The sequence below is a fragment of the Bufo bufo genome, chromosome 3, assembly GCF_905171765.1.
Source record: "Bufo bufo chromosome 3, aBufBuf1.1, whole genome shotgun sequence".
NCBI classification, from domain to species: domain Eukaryota; kingdom Metazoa; phylum Chordata; class Amphibia; order Anura; family Bufonidae; genus Bufo; species Bufo bufo.
In genome coordinates, this window is record NC_053391.1 from 515,750,823 (window position 1) to 515,772,123 (window position 21,301).

The following is a 21,301-nucleotide window of genomic DNA, read 5'->3' on the forward strand; positions in this document are numbered from 1 at the left end:
GCATGTTAGAACAATCGCTGTATATGCAGATCGAGTGTTAAAAAAAAGCGCCATTACGAAAATCCCTAATGATGCAATTTTTTTTCCCCACGGTACACACAACCTCACATTTTATAAGGTCTCATGAGATATTAGTGATTGGTGCACTAAGTATTTTTGTGAGAACTTGTGACATCACAGCAATTTTTTTGGGGGGCAACCAGTAGAAATTATTGGTTCCACTAGCGTTTGGCACTCTGTGTAGCTGCGTTGACTCAGCGAAACCGCAAACAAATGCTGCACTACCTAAATGCACTATATAGAAAGTATATTATTGGTATATAACACCCCTGCTTCAATCAATTTTTTGGGGGGGCAACTGGTAAATACCATTAGTAGAAATTATTGTTTCCAATAGTGTTTGTCACTCTGTGTAGATGCGGTAATGCAGCAAAACCGCAAACAAATGCTGCACTACCTAAATGCATTATATAGAAAGTATATTATTGGTATATAACACCCCTGCTTCAAGTAGTTTTTTTGGGGGGCAACTGGTAAATCACACCATAAGAAATTATTTGTACCAATAGCGTTTGTCACTCTTTGTAGAATAGATGCGGTAACGCAGCAAAACCGCAAACATGCTGCACTACCTAAATGCACTATATAGAATGTATATTATTGGTATATAACACCCCTGCTTCGATCAGATTTTTTTGGGAGCAACTGGTATATCACACCAGTAGAAATTGTTTGTTCCAATAGCATTTGTCACTCCGTGTAGATGCGATAACGCAGCATAACCGCAAGCAAGTGCTGCACTACCTAAATGCACTATATAGAAAATATATAATTGGTATATAACACCCCTGACTCAATCAGTTTTTTTTGGGGGCAACTGGTAAATCACACCAGTAGAAATTATCTGTTCCAATAGCGTTTAGCACTCTGTGTGGCTGCAGTATCACAGCAGAACCGCACACAACTGGTGCACAATACAATTGCACTATAATATACTTTCTATGTTAGAAAGTATATTATAAGTATATTACACCCCTCAGTAAGTCACATCTATCGATAGCACACCTATACCAATCCTTAAAAGGACTTTTGTGGCCCCATTAGCTAGCGTTTTGTGTCCCTGTTCCACACAGCAACCTTTCCCTACACTGGCAAAAGACTGAATGTAAAATGTCTGCCAGCTCGTTTTTTTTTTTTGAGGGTGCGTCCAGGGCCGGCGCCACCTGTAAGGTTTAAAAGAAAAAGCGTTGGTTAAGTGGCGGCCCGGGCCGGTCCTGCCGCAAGTTTTTTTTTAAAGTACGTCGGCGGGCCCTCTATGATTGTGCACTGCCCGGGCGCAGCCTGAAGAGAGGGACTGACAGAAGGGAAGCGCCTCTAATGTAGCGTGGCCGAGCTCTGTTCGGTCCGTGGTACAGGAGCTTTTGTTTCCTGTACCCGGCCGGACTGACAGGAAGTGCTCACTTAGTGTCCACTTCCTTTCAGTCCGGCCGGGTACAGGAAACAAATGCTCCTGTACCGCGGACCGATCAGAGCTCGGCCACGCTACACTAGATGTGGGGGAAAAATGAGAGTGACAAGGGAGGGGGGGAAATGAGAGTGACAAGGGGGGGAGGAAATGAGAGTGACAAGGGAGGGTAGGAATAAGAGTGACAACAGAGGGGGGGGATGAGAGTGACAAAGGAGGGGGGAAATGAGAGTGACAAGGGAGGGGGGGAATGAGATTGACAAGGGAGGGGGGAATGAGAGTGACAAAGGAGGGGGGAATGAGAGTGAGAAGGGAGGGGGGATGATATTGACAAAGGAGGGGGGGAATGAGAGTGACAAAGGAGGGGGGGAATGAGAATAACAAGGGAGGGGGGAAATGTGATTGACAAGGGAGGGGGGAATGAGAGTGACAAGGGAGGGGGGAATGAGAGTGACAAGGGAGGGGGGATGAGATTGACAAGGAGGGGGGGAATGAGAGTGACAAGGGAGAGGGGAATGAGAGTGACAAGGGAGGGGGGGTAAATGAGAGTGACAAGGGAGGGGGGAAATGAAAGTGACAAGGGAGTGGGGGGGGAATGAGAGTAACAAGGGAGGGGGGAATGAGAGTGACAAGGGAGGGGGGAATAAGAGTGACAAGGGAGGGGGGGTGAGAGTGACAAGGGAGGTGGGGATGAGAGTGACAAGGGAGGGGGGATGAGAGTGACAAGGGAGGGGGGGAATGAGAGTGACAAGGGAGGGGGAGAGAGTGACAAGGGGTGGGGTGAGAAAGAGAGTGACAAGGGAGGGGGGATAAGAGTGACAAGGGAGGGAGGGGGAGAAGAGAGTGACAAGGGAGGGAGTGGGGGAGAGAGTGACAAAGGAGGGAGGGGGGACAAGGGAGGGAGGGGGGGAGAAGAGAGTGACAAGGGAGGAAGGGGGGGAGAAGAGAGTGACAAGGGAGGGAGGGGGGGATATGAGAGTGACGAGGAGGGGGGAGAAGAGAGTGACATGGGAGGGGGGAGAAGAGAGTGACGAGGGAGGGGGGGAGAAGAGAATGACAAGGGAGGGAGGGGGGAGAAGAGAGTGACAAGGGAGGGAGGGGGGGGAGAAGAGAGTGACGAGGGAGGGGGGAGAACAGAGTGACTAGGGAGGGGGGGAGAAGAGAATGACAAGGGAGGGAGGGGGGAGAAGAGAGTGACAAGGGAGGGGGGAGAAGAGAGTGACAAGGGAGGGAGGGGGGGTGAAGAGAGTGACAAGGGAGGGAGGGCGGGAGAAGAGAGTGACAAGGGAGGGGGGGGGAGAAGAGAGTGACAAGGGAGTCCCCAGAGCCAGACCAAGAGCCAGACTGCAGCCAGAGACCAGATCATCTTATTGTCCTGGTGGTAAGTAGACAATGCAATATGTTTATTATTTAATTGTTTAGTTATTAATACTACATTGGAAACTAATTTACCTAACATTAAAAGGACACTATAGTCCCAGAACCAGTACAGTTTAATGTAGTGGTACTGGTGTCTATAGCCTGTTCCTGCAGAGAAAAGACACTGTGCAGTACTGGTGGTAAAAGAGCACTATAGTGCCAGGAAAACAAACTCATTTTCCTGGCACTATATATTTGTTAGGAGTGGGGCACCCTCGTGTCCCCCTCTTACTGGGTTGAAGGGGTTAAAACCCCTTCAGCCACTTACCTTTCTCCAGTGCCGGCACTGGGAACTTTTCTCCCCGATCCTCCTCTCAGATGCGAATGCGCACGCATTCAAAACTATGTTCCGCGTCTTCCCACTGTAATTTTCACAGTGAGAATCGCGGAAGCACCTCTAGCGGCTGTCAGGGAGACAGCTACAAGAAGCTTGATTAACCCTAAGGGAAACATAGTAATTCTTTTAATTTAAATGCTGAGAAAGGGGTGGAACATATGTGATGTCATGATATGGGCAGATCATCTGATAAGGGGGGGGGCAATTTTTATCTTGCCTAGGGCGGCAAAAATCCTTGCACCAGTCCTGGGTGTGTCCATGGGCTGAAACAACTCAATTGGCTGTCCTGTACCACCTGATGGATGTGTCATGGGTCAAAGTTCTTCACAATGTAAAAGAATATGGCGGGCGCGAATATCGCCCTATGTTCACATGTTCGGCGAATCGCAAACACGCAAAGTTCACCGCGAAACGACCACTGGGCGAACCGCAAGGCCATCTCTAGTAGCGCATAATGGGACACTGCATCAAGATGAATCAGGCGTGGATCAGCCAGGATTTCCACACACCAATCCCTGATGCATCAGACTAGATCATCCATGGTGCCACACCAACATTGCACCGTCTCATTTACAATCACGAAATTTGCCACACAGGTAAATCAGGTGTCCGGAAAGGTTTTAGACCAGGTCTCAGCTTTCTAGCACGTAGCGTTCCTGAGATATTTCCCCAAAAAATTCAAATATGGCACATCACATGACCTACATTAGCCAATAGAAGCCTGCAGGTCTTTCTCTTCATATCCCAACTGCCATACACATGGTCACATGTCCCTTATCATCCAATAGAAAGTAGGTCCTTAGTCTCCACATACACACAGTTTTACACCAAGTTTCCATAACAACCCAGCCATTTTTTTTTTCACTGCTGCAGGTCAGCTTTAAAGGGGCAGGGGACGCTGTGGATGACACTGTTAAGGGAGCGGAGTGTTGTGGAGGTCACAGTTTAGGGGGAAGGTAGGGTGGCCATTCTCAAAAGATGAACTTAACCCCCCAGGTCCCGATAAGCCACGCCCCTCAATCCGGTTAGGCCATGCACCTCCCACTCCACAGCCGATGGAGATTGAAAGAATGAAGGTAAAAATCAACTTCTGTCAGTTGCAGGGGTGGCAGGTATGGTGACTTTCGCCCTGCAGCTCACGCTCAGACAGCACAGTGCTACTGTCTGAGAGTGAGCTGTTCAAAAGGACATCCCTGTGTCCACCCAGGTCCTGCGCCGGACGGAGGACATGGAGTCTGAAAGTATTCTGTCAGCTGCAGGGGTGGGAGGGACGGTGACTTTCTCCCTGCAGGTCACGCTTAGATAGCACAGTGCTGCTGTCTAAGAGTGTGCTGTTCAAAAGTAGATTAGATCTCTGTGTTAGTCCAGGCCCTGCGCCGGACGGAGGACAGGGGGTCTGAAATCTGCACTGTCCAGCCTAATACCAGACCTCTGGCTACCCTAGGGACAGGCTGCTGTGAAGGTCATAGTTGAGGGGACGGTCCGCTATGAAGGTCAGTGTTAAGGGGCAGATTGCTGTAGAGGCCACTGTTAAGGGAGTGGGGTGTTATGGAATTCACTGTTAAGGAGATGGGGTACTGTGGAGGTCACTAATAAAGGGGCGGATGCTGTGGAGGTCACTGTTAAAGGGGCAGGAACTGTGGAGGTCCCTGTTAAGGGGGCAAGGAATGGTGAAGGTCACAGTTATGGAGGTCAGTGTTAAGGGGCGGGGTGCTGTAGAGGTCACTGTTAAGGGGGTGGGGTGTTGTGGAAGTCACATTTTAAAGGAACGGAGCTCTGTGGAGATTACTGTTAAAGGGGCGGGGTACAGTGGCGGTCACTGTTAAGGGAGCGGGGTACTGTGGCAGTCACGGTTAAAGGGGTAGTCGCTGTGGAGGTCTCTGTTAAGGGGACCAGGAATGGTGGAGGTCAGTTAAGGGTACTGTAACCTATGGTCAGTGTTAAGTGGTGGGTGCTGTAGAGGTCTCTGGAAAGGGGCGGTCCCCAGTGGAGGTCACTGTCAAGGGGGTGTGGTGCTGTGGAACTCACTGTTAAAGGGGCAGGCTGCTGTAAAGGTCAAAGTTAAGGGGGTGGGCTGCTGTGGAGGTCCCATTTTAAGGAGACGGGGCACTGTGGAGGGGGGACAGTGTTAAGGGGTGGAGGACTGTGGATTTCACTGTTATAGTGGATACTGTCGATATCTTTTAACGACACACACAAACATTCAATGAAATAGATTAAATATACACGTGCAAAGACTGGTCCTTCAGCTAGTATACTATATATCTGCACACACAACATCTATTATACCTCCTAATATACCTCCTATCACCTAACTATCAGCAACATCTGACTCATGATGTCACACCTTCTTTTACCCACTCCATTCTACCTTCTACGAGAAGGCTCTCTCCCTCTAGCTCAAACCTCACTGCACCTGTCCTGCAAGTCCCAAACAGAGGTGAGAAATTTAAATGGAGACAATGCTGCTGGCAGTTGAAGTGGGGGGTGTTGTCAGGGGACAAATAATGCTGGGTATTTTGTACTTCATGATGGTATTTATTTGCTGCTGTTGGGGAGATATATTGTGCTGGAGTGTGGTATTAATATGGCAACGTTGAGGAGGTGTTTTGGGCTGGATGCTAGCATCAGATGCTGCTGAGGTATTTCGGAGCTGCTCAGAAGTATTCTTGGCTGCTTGGAGGTATTAGACGCTGTGTGGAGGTATTTTGAGCTTTATCATGGTATATGCTGCTGTTGAGGAGGGTAACATATGTCCTTGGCCAAGTGATTAGGCATTTTTGTGTTCCACTTCTTTTTTCTTGTATTAATGGTTTACGTAGGGGCATGACAAAGTAAAGCTAAATTCACCTTCGCAGTGTGCATTGCACACCATTATTTTTATGCAATATCCTATGTGGGATGATGGGGTTTGTGTACCAAGGCTGTTTGACAATACCAGTCTGCCCCTAATTGCACACTATATAACACGCAACAGCAAGCACAGATCATGAAGCAAGGGGAGGGGTCAGTAATGGGTAGTGGGAGAGGCTGTGGATGGGACATGGGGACCCAATTCCAATTTTTGCTATGGGTCCCAATGATTTCTATGTATGTCCCGGATAGAATAGACATCTTTTGATAGCATATCACAAAATAATAAAAAAAAAAACTGATGCTTGTCATTTCATGCTACACATCTCTGTAAGGAAGTTCACATTTGTAAGTATTATAAATAGTACAGTTGTGGGGAAAATAGGGGTAGAACTGGAACTATATCTTACCCTTTGCCACAGTATTTTTTTTGGGTTCCAAGCTTTTTGAAATAATGAATACTATTTATATACATTATATCATATTATCAACTTTTTTTTTGTTCAAGGTTCACTCAAGTATGAAAGCCTCCTAATAAAAATGCATTTTACATATCATAGAATTATAATAAGAACACCAATTAACATTTCACATTTATTTCAGCTAGTGAGGAAACACAAAGCTGAATCAATCAGTCTGGGATTTAAAATTATAAGCATTGGGTTTTGCATGGATCAAAACTGCTTGAACATAAAGTAGCTACAAGAGGTGAGTTATATTTTACAAACTGAAGAATTGCAAGACACATTATTATAATGACTTCCATTAGTAATCTATTAATCATTCACATAAAAACAAGTCTTTTAGGAGTTTGCTGCTCATAATACAACCAATCTTTATGAGTGAGTATTTATTTAGCAAAAATTGCTGAAGAAACAGATCTAGAACGCTACATAAAACAATCTGCTTTTCTCGTGAGAAGGCATGTCCAAAAAGGAAAACTTAATAGACGACGGTAAAAAGAAAAAAAAAAACTAAACTAAATCCATTCCTTTCTGTACCTATTGTAAACTTATATTGTTATATGGTATCATATGTCTGCTTCTGTTGCTGTTTGGAAAATCATTGCAAACAGTCTGTAGTATTATAACATCTTATGACCATTTAATAGTGTTGAGCGAAGTGAAGCATATGAAGCGGAATTCGGTCCAAAGTTTAGGAAAACTTTAATTTGCATGGTAACGAATCATTTTTTTCTAAAATGGAGGCTGCACGTGTTACAATTTGAAAGTAAGATGCACGGGAACACTAGATAACCCACAATGCCGCACAGCCAGCAAATCCACAAATAGCCATCCCCTGTGATGTCACAGTCTTATAAAACCCTCTTCCCATGCGGTCTCTGCCATTGTCCTGTGAGCTGAGCATAGGGAGAGATGTGGCAAGTGCTCATACACTAGGGACAGTGTTGCTGAAAATGATTAATAGAAGAATACTGGAGAGGGAGAGTGCAGGAACAGTGCAGGGAGACTTATTCTGCATCAGTTTTATTTATTTATTCCTACATGTACTTATTCCTACATCAGCCGTAAATGTAATTTAATATTAATAAGATGCAAGCCTTTATTATTCCGATGGCGTCATGCCAACCAATACCATTCAGCCTGCATGCCTTAGGGAGGCCAGGTCTTATCAATGACCATCCTCATCTTTTGCCAGCTTTAATTATTCCAATCATCCTTCTTGGTCCTAGAAAAGTCAGCAAGATGTAGAGAGAGGAGGAGCTGGATGTTCCTGATGACAAATTCTTATGAATAATAATCTGGAAAATGAGGAAACGCAGATGCAAAAGAAGGGCTTCCACTTGTAGGGCAGGAGAGCACTGGGGTTGGAGACATAGGTATGCCAGAACTGATTAATATTCTGTGTTTACTGTCAAATAACCTGCAGGAGATTTCAGGCAAAACCAGCAATAATATGCATATTGTCCCCCCACCTAACCAGCCAAACCACATACCAGCAATAGCCTGTCACGGATGTACAGACACATAAGGACGTGGACAGGTGGCAGGAGATTTGTGAGACTGGTTTGATCTGACATGTTTTCCTTTCGGATCAAATGACATCTGTGTTGTTTCTGGTGCTTGCCATACCTTCTTTCCCCAGGTGTGGCTATTGTGGTCATTTAACCTTCTCTATTTATTGTTGTCTTCCACACTATGCTATGCGGTTTATAGCTTCTGTTGGACTTGTGTTTAGCTTGTGTTTTGTTCTTGGCTGAGCTCCTGGTGCTACCAAAGCTTTAATGAAGATAAGTGTTTCCTTTCCCTTTTTTATTTAGTTTTTATATATGTATGTGTTGATTTTCACTGTTTGTCATTAGGCCTGAGAGAGACTCCTGTTCGTCCTTCCCTTTGGAGGAACAGGTAGACTTAGTCCTGACATTAGTTTCACGGTCCTATAAGGTGAGATAGGATTCTAGGTATCTGGCGTATCAACTTGGCTATCTTTGGGGCCTGTTCATACTGGTAGTCTGTCAGGACTGAAGTTAGGGTTTTCTGTAGGAGGTGTCGATCATCCTTCCCATGTTTACAGGCCTTATTTTAGTATCTCCTTTCCCTCCTATGCTCGGTGTGGTGTTTTCCTCCCACACACGAGCGTGACACAGCCCCTGTTTAAAGGTGCTGTGCGGCAATAAACAATGAAGAAGGACTATACAGTGCGGTCTTTATTAATAAATGAAATTCAGCTGTGGGATAATTGGCCGTGTGGTTCTTCACTGCAGCATGTCCACAAGCTGCCCGCAGCAAGGCTGCTCCATGTGGCTATAAAAAAGGCAGAATGACCTGGGTATACCTGATTTATAGCGATTTGTGACAAGTTAGTTCGTAACGAATTAAATTTCTTGGCTAACTTCGGCAAAGTTGCCAAATCAAATTTTTCTTCGCCCATCTCTACCATTTAATAATAATTTAACACACACAGCTATCAGCTCTGGAAAAAAAAATACAGTACAGACCAAAAGTTTGGACACACCTTCTCATTCAAAGAGTTTTCTTTATTTTCATGACTATGAAAATTGTAGATTCACACTGAAGGCATCAAAACTATGAATTAAACACATGTGGAATTACATACATAACAAACAAGTGTGAAATAACTGAAAATATATCATATTCTAGGTTCTTCAAAGTAGCCACCTTTTGCTTTGATTACTGCTTTGCACACTCTTGGCATTCTCTTGATGAGCTTCAAGAGGTAGTCCCCTGAAATGGTTTTCACTTCACAGGTGTGCCCTGTCAGATTTAATAAGTGGGATTTCTTGCCTTATAAATGGGGTTGGGACCATCAGTGGCGTTGAGGAGAAGTCAGGTGGATACACAGCTGATAGTCCTACTGAATAGACTGTTAGAATTTGTATTATGGCAAGAAAAAAACAGCTAAGTAAAGAAAAACGAGTGGCCATCATTACTTTAAGAAATGAAGGTCAGTCAGTCAGCCGAACAATTGGGAAAACTTTGAAAGTAAGGGCTATTTGACCATGAAGGAGAGTGATGGGGTGCTGCGCCAGATGACCTGGCCTCCACAGTCACCGGACCAGAACCCAATCGAGATGGTTTGGGGTGAGCTGGACCGCAGAGTGAAGGCAAAAGGGCCAACAAGTGCTAAGCATCTCTGGGGACTCCTTCAAGACTGTTAGAAGACCATTTCAGGGGACTACATCTTCAAGCTCATCAAGAGAATGCCAAGAGTGTGCAAAGCAGTAATCAAAGCAAAAGGTGGCTACTTTGAAGAACCTAGAATATGACATATTTTCAGTTGTTTCACACTTGTTTGTTATGTATATAATTCCACATGTGTTAATTCATAGTTTCTGATGCCTTCATAGTCATGAAAATAAAGAAAACTCTTTGAATGAGAAGGTGTGTCCAAACTTTTGGTCTGTACTGTATATCTATTTTAAAATATGTGAAAATAATGATGTACATGATTAATAGCAGATCACTTATAATCTCTTAATACAGTTTTAAAACATAACAGAATTTTAAACACTACCATTCTTTTAAACTGCAGGGGATTACGTTTTTCACTACATCTATTCTTTGTTCTTGTATAATATTTTCTAAATCAAATGAAATTAAGCATGTTGTATGCTGCATTCAAATTACCCCTCAATAGTCATTTGTAGTGATGAGCAAATTCCGTGAATAAATTTGATCTGAATCAAACATGGGAGGTCTGCTACTACTGTATCCAACCCTTTTAAAATTCATTAATGCCAAGAATGCATTGGTAATGTCAACATATATGTCTGTAGATAAATGCGTGGTAGTCAGTGGTAACAAATTCAAGCAAATTGTCTAAAAAGTATCCCTTTTTAGGGAATAGCAACAAGTTTCCTGTTATGTTTTAAAAATAATCTATGATTTTTATATATCAGAACATAATTAAAAAAAATCTAATCCTTAGGAGGACTTCAAAATAGTTAAATAAAAGCTCAGATGAACAACACACAGCAGATTCCACTGTTTCATTATTAATTTAACATGAGTCAGTAGCTTGTACAGTAGAGCTAGCTTTACAGCAGTAACTTGAAGTAATTGTTTTCTGTATGATATCATCAATCTCTCATACAGTTCTAGAGAAATCCTAGCCCATGTTTCTTAAAAACATTGCTTCAGTTCATTAAGGTTTGTATTTGTTTATGCCTAGCTCTCTTAAGGTCCTACCACAGCATTTTAACTGGGTTCCCCACTGGACTTTGGGTCATTGCAACATCTTGATTCCTTTCTTTTTTAGCCATTCTGTTGTGGAATCACATTTGACTCTAGAATACTTTGGGTATGGAGTTCATGGTTGATTCAATAATTGCAAGGTGACCTAGTCCTGTGACTGCAAAACACTACTGTGCCTGACAGTTGGTATGAAGTTGTGTGCTAATACACTGTGCTTGGCTTTCTTCAAACATGGTGTTGTACATTTTGGCCATACATTTCCACTTTGGTCTTGTCTGTTCAAAAAACATTGTTCCGTAAAGCTTGTGGTTTGATCAGATGCTACTAACTTTGAAAAATTAAAGTTTGTTTAAAACTTTATATGATTTTTAATAAAAACTGTTGTAAATGCTACAAAATACATTTTTCTAATATGGCTAATTGTTTTTATTAAATTTTCCCAGTGCAATAGGCAACTGAAATTCAAGTGCCTATTACGCTTTAGGATACTCCCATACAGCGCTGATTATAGGAGTACGGACACATCTGAGGCCACACTGAGCGCTGTACAGGCTGGAGCATCGTGGATCCTGCCCATACCAATGCTGGTCTTCTAAAGCCTTTCATACAATATATTTTCTATGTAAAGCTTTAGCAGAACAGGCACAGGCAGAAGAGCAATTTCTTATATGAGCTCCAGCCCTGTGCGTGCACTGCTCTGTTAATTAACATTAACCTGAACTTCAAGTGCCTATTGCACTGGGAAATAAGTAAAGCATATTCAAAAATGTGTATTTCATGGCATGTACAACAATTTTTAATAAAGAATATATATATATATATATATATATATATATATATATACACTGCTCAAAAAAATAAAGGGAACACAAAAATAACACATCCTAGATCTGAATTAATTAAATATTCTTCTGAAATACTTTGTTCTTTACATAGTTGAATGTGCTGACAACAAAATCACACAAAAAAAAAAAAAATGGAAATCTAATTTTTTAACCCATGGAGGTCTGGATTTGGAGTCACCCTCAAAATTAAAGTGGAAAAACACACTACAGGCTGATCCAACTTTGATGTAATGTCCTTAAAACAAGTCAAAATGATGCTCAGTAGTGTGTGTGGCCTCCACGTGCCTGTATGACCTCCCTACAACGCCTGTGCATGCTCCTGATGAGGTGGCAGACGGTCTCCGGAGGGATCTCCTCCTAGACCTGGACTAAAGCATCTGCCAACTCCTGGACAGTCTGTGGTGCAACGTGACGTTGGTGGATAGAGCGAGACATGATGTCCCAGATGTGCTCAATTGGATTCAGGTCTGGGGAACGGGCGGGCCAGTCCATAGCATCAATGCCTTCATCTTGCAGGAACTGCTGACACACTCCAGCCACATGAGGTCTAGCATTGTCTTGCATTAGGAGGAACCCAGGGCCAACCGCACCAGCATATGGTCTCACAAGGGGTCTGAGGATCTCATCTCGGTACCTAATGGCAGTCAGGCTACCTCTGGCGAGCACATGGAGGGCTGTGCGGCCCTCCAAAGAAATGCCACCCCACACCATTACTGACCCAATGCCAAACCGGTCATGCTGGAGGATGTTGCAGGCAGCAGAACGTTCTCTACGGCGTGTCCAGACTCTGTCACGTCTGTCACATGTGCTCAGTGTGAACCTACTTTCATCTGTGAAGAGCACAGGGCGCCAGTGGCGAATTTGCCAATCTTGGTGTTTTCTGGCAAATGCCAAACGTCCTGCACGGTGTTGGGCTGTAAGCACAACCCCCACCTGTGGACGTCGGGCCCTCATATCACCCTCATGGAGTCTGTTTCTGACCGTTTGAGCAGACACATGCACATTTGTGGCCTGCTGGAGGTCATTTTGCAGGGCTCTGGCAGTGCTCCTCCTGTTCCTCCTTGCACAAAGGCGGAGGTAGCGGTCCTGCTGCTGGGTTGTTGCCCTCCTACGGCCTCCTCCACGTCTCCTGATGTACTGGCCTGTCTCCTGGTAGCGCCTCCGTGCTCTGGACACTACGCTGACAGACACAGCAAACCTTCTTGCCACAGCTCGCATTGATGTGCCATCCTGGATAAGCTGCACTACCTGACCCACTTGTGTGGGTTGTAGACTCCGTCTCATGCTACCACTAGAGTGAAAGCACCGGCAGTATTCAAAAGCACCGGCAGACCAAAACATCAGCCAGGAAGCATAGGAACTGAGAAGTGGTCTGTGGTTACCACCTGCAGAACCACTCCTTTATTGGGGGTGTCTTGCTAATTGCCTATAATTTCCACCTGTTGTCTATTCCATTTGCACAACAGCATGTGAAATTGATTGTCACTCAGTGTTGCTTCCTAAGTGGACAGTTTGATTTCACAGAAGTGTGATTGACTTGGAGTTACATTGTGTTGTTTAAGTGTTCCCTTTATTTTTTTGAGCAGTGTATATACAGTATATAGTTTAGGTACACTCTGAGTGGTGTTTCTAGGTTCTTTTTAGAAGGAAGAGGCTTTCTCCTGATAACCCTTGCATACAAGCCATGCATGTTCAGTCTTTTTCTTGAACCTGAACATTTAAAGAGGACCTTTCATGGGTTTTTAGTAAGTGAGATAAATATTTGTACCTGCTGCCACCCTGCTTGGTTTTTTTAAAATAGTGCCCCTGCTCCACCTGGCTGTAGCGCTGTCCAATCGCAGCGCAGAGCGTCACAGCCAGTGGTATTTTTTTCTCCCTGGTTGTGACGCTCTGCACTGCATGATGTAATTATTCAACGGTTTATGCTGCTCCAAAATATGCAAGCTGGAATTCCAGCATAGTAATTTGTAATAGTAGTTTGTAAGGCTGAAATAAAAGATATATGACCATCCAGTTAGACATGTTATCCTGCAAGTTGATCTAGAGGAAGGCAAAAAAAAACTGTTAGGTAGAAGCCAATATTCCAATCAGGCAATCAGAAAAACACCCTGGATCAACAACCTCTCCAGATATCTAATAACTATAACCTGTAATATTATTATTAGAGATAAGCAAATTGAAGTTATTGAAATGGAATTCCATCCGAATTTCAGGAAAAATTAGGTTCGCACCGAATCAGAATTTCCTCACTCTTCGTGGTAACGAATCACATTTTTTCCTAAACAGGCTGCTGCACGTGTTAGGATATGGATCAAAGAACTCTGGGAACAAGAGAACACCCACAATGCCATGCATGCAGCCAATCAGCAGCCAGCCAGCCCTGTGATGTCACAGCCCTATAAATAGCCTCAGCCACCTTGGATTCAGCCATGTTCCAGTGTACTTAGTGCAAAGAGAGACATTAGCAGCTGCTAGGGAAAGTGATAGAAAAGACTTTAAAACTTTTTTGGGCTGAATAGAAGTTTAGGGAAAGATCATTAGAAGTGTAGGGAAAGGATAAGGAGTAATCATTCCATACTATAAAAGAGAACAGGGTCCAATAGGGGAGTGTACAGCCTGGGCAATAGGAGCAATCTTATTAAACCTTGCTGCACTGACTGGGGATCCAAATTACCATTATACTGCTGCTTTTAGGTTTGCAATAGATGATACCGCTGTAATTCCAGCAAACCTTGCTTGTTATTGGGGTGCAAGTGCTGTCTGATACAGCCATCAACGGGGTGTATTACTAGGAAATATATGTATGTCTTATTAGCCCTTGTGCGGTGCAGTTATATGTTTTAAAGCATTTTTTGGAGTGTATAGTGAAAGAAAAGGGGCTTATTAGCCGTTCAGCGGTGCAGTTATGTGTTTAAAGCATTTTTTGCTGTATTAGTGGGAAAAAAAGTCTTATTAGCCGTTCAGTGGTACAGTTATATATTCTAACGCGTTTTTTTTTGGTGTATTAGTGGGAAGAAAAAGGGCTTATTTGCCGTTCAGCTGTGCAGTTCTATGTTCTAAAGCCTTTTTTGTGGTGTACTAGTGGAAAAAAAGGCTTGTTAGCCGTTGTGTGGTGAAGTGACAAATATCCTGCCTTTTTTAGGGTGTATTAGTGGGGAAAAAAAAGTCTTATTAGCTGTTCAGCATACAGTTATATGTTTTAAAGCCTTTTTTGCTGTGTATTAGTAGAAAAAAAGGCTTATTAGCCGTTGTGCGGTGAAGTGACAAGATTACAGCCTTTTTTCGGGTGTATTAGTAACAAAGTAACATAGTATTTAAGGCCGAAAAAAGACATTTGTCCATCCAGTTCGGCTCGTTATCCTGAAAGTTGATCCAGAGGTAGGCAAAAAACTGTGAGGTACAAGCCAATTTTCCCCACTTAAGGGGGAAAAAATTCCTTCCCGACTCCAATCAGGCAATCAGAATAACTCCCTGGATCAACAACCCCTCTCTAGTAGCTATAGCCTGTAATATTATTACACTCCAGAAATTCAAAAATCAGTGAATTAAAGCGGTCAGATCTGGGTATGTCTGCGCTCTGGATTATCTGGGGTATAAGCAACATTCAGAGAGAATAATCCTAAAACATAACATTTAATTTTTATGCTAAATAAAATCCTAAATTTAGTGTGCAAAAAAATGAGATACAAGGGATGAGTAAAGGTATAGACCGCTATGTAGAGTGGTCCATGGTCATCCTAGTATCAAAAAATTATTAAAAGTGCACGGCGGCACTGAGTAGGTAACCAGTGTGTCCTACCGGTACCCAGGGAAGGTCGTCAGAAGCAACTCCACACGATGTTTCAGTAGTGGTTCATCCTGTATAGATGGTCGGATGAATCGCAGGGAAAAGAGAAGTGGATGTAATCAAACACATGCATGTAGGGTCCCTATAGTAAACCCTATAGCTGTCTGACCATAAACCCTGATACTAAAAGTATGGTAGCAGCCTGACCACAGGGCACTCGTCCTTGAAAGGACGACCCCGTCCGGAACCTGTCCCTGTTTCTACAATACTAAATGTCCCTGTATATGCATAGGCAAATCCCTACATGCACGTTTCGCTGCCGGGACAGAGGGCAGCTCGTCAGGGGAGATGGTGTAATGACAGGCAAGTCAATCCTAGATAAAAAAGACAAGCCTACAGACCAAAATTGACACGGTCAGTCAAATGGTCATAAGGTGCACAAAGATATTTGGCCCCTTCGTGGGCTACCTCATTGGTAAGAGGTTAAACAGAAATGCAGTATTCAGATGAGAGTGACTGCATATGGGACGCCAACTAACCTGGTGTGTCCTCCTTGTTTAAATACGCCTTGATTCCCGCCACTGCCGTCGGTAATGAGGGCCAATGAGCGTGCTTACTCGCCTGCACGTAAGCGTAGCGCATGCGCACATCGCGGAATGGAAACGAGGCTTGGAGCGCAGGTAGAGTGCCTGATACGGAACGCACTCCTGCGCATGCGCGAGCTCGCATTAGATATCGCGAGGTCGCGGAGGCTGTACAGAACAGCAGAAGAGATGAGAAGCAGTTCAGATATCGATTACTTCTTAATACTCAGCAAAATACAATCGATCGGACAAACGAGAGTATAGCTGAGTATAATGAACCACAATCGGTTCTAATTTAAAGATATTTGCGGCCATTTATCCTATGTTGGATAAGTACAGTTAGAGAATAGGGATACAGACAGAGAGACAGGTAAAAGCAGGTAGGCATAAAGGATAAATTTATGTCTCATGTAGGGTCTTGGTCAGTAATAAGTCTTAGTCTGAAGACTGACACAAAAAGATTTTATATATAAATGATAGTGCCAGCGGGTGATACCCATACAAGGTTCATACTCGACTAAAATGTGCATGATGAATTGAAAAATGACTGGGAGGTGACGGTAAATACATTCGAAAAATGACAATTGATGCATAAACGTGATGATTTAATCAAATACCACCCCAGAGACATGTGATGACGGTGACGAGAACAGGAATCATTCTACAGAAAGCAGCTGTAATTCAGCTGCTCGTTCAGGCCATTTGGTGCGACAGTCTTTAGAAGAAATATCCACCGTGACTCACGTTGTAAAATGATCTTGTCCCAGTCACCCCCTCTCTTGGGGGGACTGACAGCCTCAATACCCATGGCTCTAATGGCCTTGGGGTTGCCTTGGTGTAAGTCGCAGACATGGCGGGCCACTGGGGTATCGCGACGCTTCTCAATATCCAGGAGATGTTCTCCTATGCGTCTACGTAGCTCGCGCTTAGTCTTGCCAATATATTCTTTTTGGCAGATGCATGTGATCTTATATATTACACCAACAGTTCTGCATGAGATGAAATCTTTAATGTCAAAACTGCGTTGGAGGTTGGTACTGTGAAAGGTTTTACCCTGGTCTATGTTGCCACAGGCCACACAACCACTGCATCTGAAACAGCCCACAGGGCGACGACTCAGCCACGTACTTGGTCTAGCTGGAGGTGCAAGATGGCTGTGCACCAATAAGTCCTTAAGACTTTGACCTCTTCTAAACGTCACCTGTGGGTGTTCATGCAGTACTTCTCGGACATCTGGATCCATAAGTAGGATAGGCCAGTGTCGTGCCAAAATCTCCCTTGATTCATTGGCAGAGCCGTCAAAAGTGGTAATGAATCTCACCTTTCTGTCACTCTCCTGTCTAGTCTTCGGAGTAAGCAAAGTCTCTCTAGGGGTGTTAGTTGCCCTCTGAAAAGCCCCTCTCAAAACCTTGTCGGGGTAACCCCTGGCCCTGAATCTTTGTCTAAGGTCAGCTGCCTGATGTAAATATTCATCCTCATCAGAGCAGTTCCTGCGTAAACGCAGGTATTGTCCATAGGGTATACCTCTCTTAAGTGGTAAGGGGTGGCTACTCTGCCAATGCAGGACCGAGTTGGTAGCCGTGGTCTTGCGAAAAACAGTTGTAGAGAGTTCGCCATCAGGTTTCTTGGAAATACGGACATCCAAAAAAGGAAGGGAACAATCATTGGTCTCGTAGGTAAAACGGAGACCGATGGAGTTGACATTAAGAAAGTCCACAAACCTTTTGAATTCTAGGGTGCCCGCATTCCAGACTATGAGGATGTCATCGATGTACCGGGCCCATATAGCGATGGGCCCGGTCATCGGTTCACCCTCTCCGAAAACAACGGTGGCCTCCCACCAGCCCAGGAGCAGGTTGGCATAGGACGGCGCACAGGAACAACCCATGGCCGTACCCCTGAGCTGGTGGTAAAGCCGACAGTCAAAGGTAAAGAAGTTGTGTGTCAGCAAAAATCTGAGCAGCTGTAAGACAAAGGTATTATGCGCCTTAAACTGTTGTCCTCGCATGCTAAGATAATAGCTGACTGCCAACAACCCAGCCTCATGTGGTATGGAGGAGTATAATGCCTCCACATCCACACTGGCTAGTAAGGAGTGATCATCGACACAAATACCCTCCACCTGTTTTAAAAGGTCCATTGTATCACGGGTGTAGGAGGGGAGTGCAACAACAAATGGCATTAGAATCTGGTCTATATATACCCCTATATTTTGTCCAATGCTCCCGATTCCGGCCACGATAGGTCTCCCCTTGAGTGGTCTAAGACCTTTATGGACCTTTGGGAGACTATAGAACGTAGCCACAATCGGGTGCCGGGGGTACATAAAGTCCAGCTCATCTTGTGAGATGAGATTCGACGCTCTACCTGCCAGAAGGATCTCTCTTAGTTCAACTAAGTACGGTGCTGTCGGGTTAGATGTTAGTAACTGATAGCTGTTTTTATCTTTAAGGATCTGTTCACACATAGATTGGTAATCTGATCGATTCATGATTACCGTGTTACCGCCTTTATCCGACGGTTTGATAATTATATCCTTATCATTCTTTAAGGACCTGATAGCCCGATGTTCCTCAGATGAACAGTTGTTGTAATGCGGGAAATGTTGCATAGCCATTAAGTCAGTACTGACAAGCTGTAGAAAGACGTCCACACACGAAATGTCGCCGTCCGGCGGCATTTTGTTGTATTTATTGCGCAAAGACGGGAATGGGCCAACACCCTGCAATGTATGGGCGTCCTCTGTGAGGCTATGCAACAATTCCACATCCCTCAGGATGTTAGTCGGTATACCTAACAACTGACACTTCTTTTGTTCCGTAATCTTAAAATGTTTGTGCCACCTTAGTTTTCGTATGAACAGGTGTAGGTCTTTAACCCACGTGAACATATCGTAATGGCGAGTGGGGACAAATGAAAGTCCTTTAGATAGTATCGCCATTTCGCTATGAGTAAGAGTGCGTTTGGAGAGGTTGATCACTTCGGGCCCAACAGGTCCCGTGTGTTGGGACGGTTCCTGAGCGGGTAATTCACACCTTGGTCTAAAAAACCGATTTTACCAGGGCCAGCTGAGCCTCTCCCCCTCCCTCTACCTTTCCCTTTTTTGTTGAAATTCTTTTGTTTATTTCTATTGGGATTACCACCAAGTTCTCTATCACTATCTGAAACCTCAGTGTCAGTGGTGGAGATCTCAGAGGTAGCTTCTTTGGGGGCCGCTTCTCTTAGGACCAAATAGGCCTTGTTTTCTTTGAACTCGGCAAGGTCCTTGTTAAATTGCCTATGTTTACGTTCACGCAAGTAATACTGATATTTCTCAACAGTAACTTGGAGTTGCTTCTCCTTGTTGAGAAAATCAGGATCACTTGAGAAAGTTTTGGTAACCTCAACTTGGATGTTAAGTTTATCAGTGAGGCAAGTTAAATTTATTCTTTCTTCCTCTAGTAAAAGTGTCATCAACTGAAGTGAACTTTTGGTGGCCAGCTGTTCCCAACGGGTGGTAAAACCGGGGCTACGTTGTTTCTGCACCGGGGTGACAGAAATACGGAGTCCTCGTGGTACTATGCCCTGCTTGATGTAATTATCAAGGCTCTGTACCTCCCACCAGCAGGCCAAATGTTCCTTATAAAGTCGATTAAGCTCCTTAAAAGCGACTTTAAAGGAAGGTACACTCTTTTTTTGCTGGTATGATCTATCAGAAAAGACCTCTTTCGCCTCCTCAAACCATGTCTCCGTGTTAATACCACCATCCAAAAAACCTGCCATATCAAAATTGCATTAATGATCAAAAATCAGTGAATTAAAGCGGTCAGATCTGGGTATGTCTGCGCTCTGGATTATCTGGGGTATAAGATCACATGCATCTGCCAAAAAGAATATATTGGCAAGACTAAGCGCGAGCTACGTAGACGCATAGGAGAACATCTCCTGGATATTGAGAAGCGTCGCGATACCCCAGTGGCCCGCCATGTCTGCGACTTACACCAAGGCAACCCCAAGGCCATTAGAGCCATGGGTATTGAGGCTGTCAGTCCCCCCAAGAGAGGGGGTGACTGGGACAAGATCATTTTACAACGTGAGTCACGGTGGATATTTCTTCTAAAGACTGTCGCACCAAATGGCCTGAACGAGCAGCTGAATTACAGCTGCTTTCTGTAGAATGATTCCTGTTCTCGTCACCGTCATCACATGTCTCTGGGGTGGTATTTGATTAAATCATCACGTTTATGCATCAATTGTCATTTTTCGAATGTATTTACCGTCACCTCCCAGTCATTTTTCAATTCATCATGCACATTTTAGTCGAGTATGAACCTTGTATGGGTATCACCCGCTGGCACTATCATTTATATATAAAATCTTTTTGTGTCAGTCTTCAGACTAAGACTTATTACTGACCAAGACCCTACATGAGACATAAATTTATCCTTTATGCCTACCTGCTTTTACCTGTCTCTCTGTCTGTATCCCTATTCTCTAACTGTACTTATCCAACATAGGATAAATGGCCGCAAATATCTTTAAATTAGAACCGATTGTGGTTCATTATACTCAGCTATACTCTCGTTTGTCCGATCGATTGTATTTTGCTGAGTATTAAGAAGTAATCGATATCTGAACTGCTTCTCATCTCTTCTGCTGTTCTGTACAGCCTCCGCGACCTCGCGATATCTAATGCGAGCTCGCGCATGCGCAGGAGTGCGTTCCGTATCAGGCACTCTACCTGCGCTCCAAGCCTCGTTTCCATTCCGCGATGTGCGCATGCGCTACGCTTACGTGCAGGCGAGTAAGCACGCTCATTGGCCCTCATTACCGACGGCAGTGGCGGGAATCAAGGCGTATTTAAACAAGGAGGACACACCAGGTTAGTTGGCGTCCCATATGCAGTCACTCTCATCTGAATACTGCATTTCTGTTTAACCTCTTACCAATGAGGTAGCCCACGAAGGGGCCAAATATCTTTGTGCACCTTATGACCATTTGACTGACCGTGTCAATTTTGGTCTGTAGGCTTGTCTTTTTTATCTAGGATTGACTTGCCTGTCATTACACCATCTCCCCTGACGAGCTGCCCTCTGTCCCGGCAGCGAAACGTGCATGTAGGGATTTGCCTATGCATATACAGGGACATTTAGTATTGTAGAAACAGGGACAGGTTCCGGACGGGGTCGTCCTTTCAAGGACGAGTGCCCTGTGGTCAGGCTGCTACCATACTTTTAGTATCAGGGTTTATGGTCAGACAGCTATAGGGTTTACTATAGGGACCCTACATGCATGTGTTTGATTACATCCACTTCTCTTTTCCCTGCGATTCATCCGACCATCTATACAGGATGAA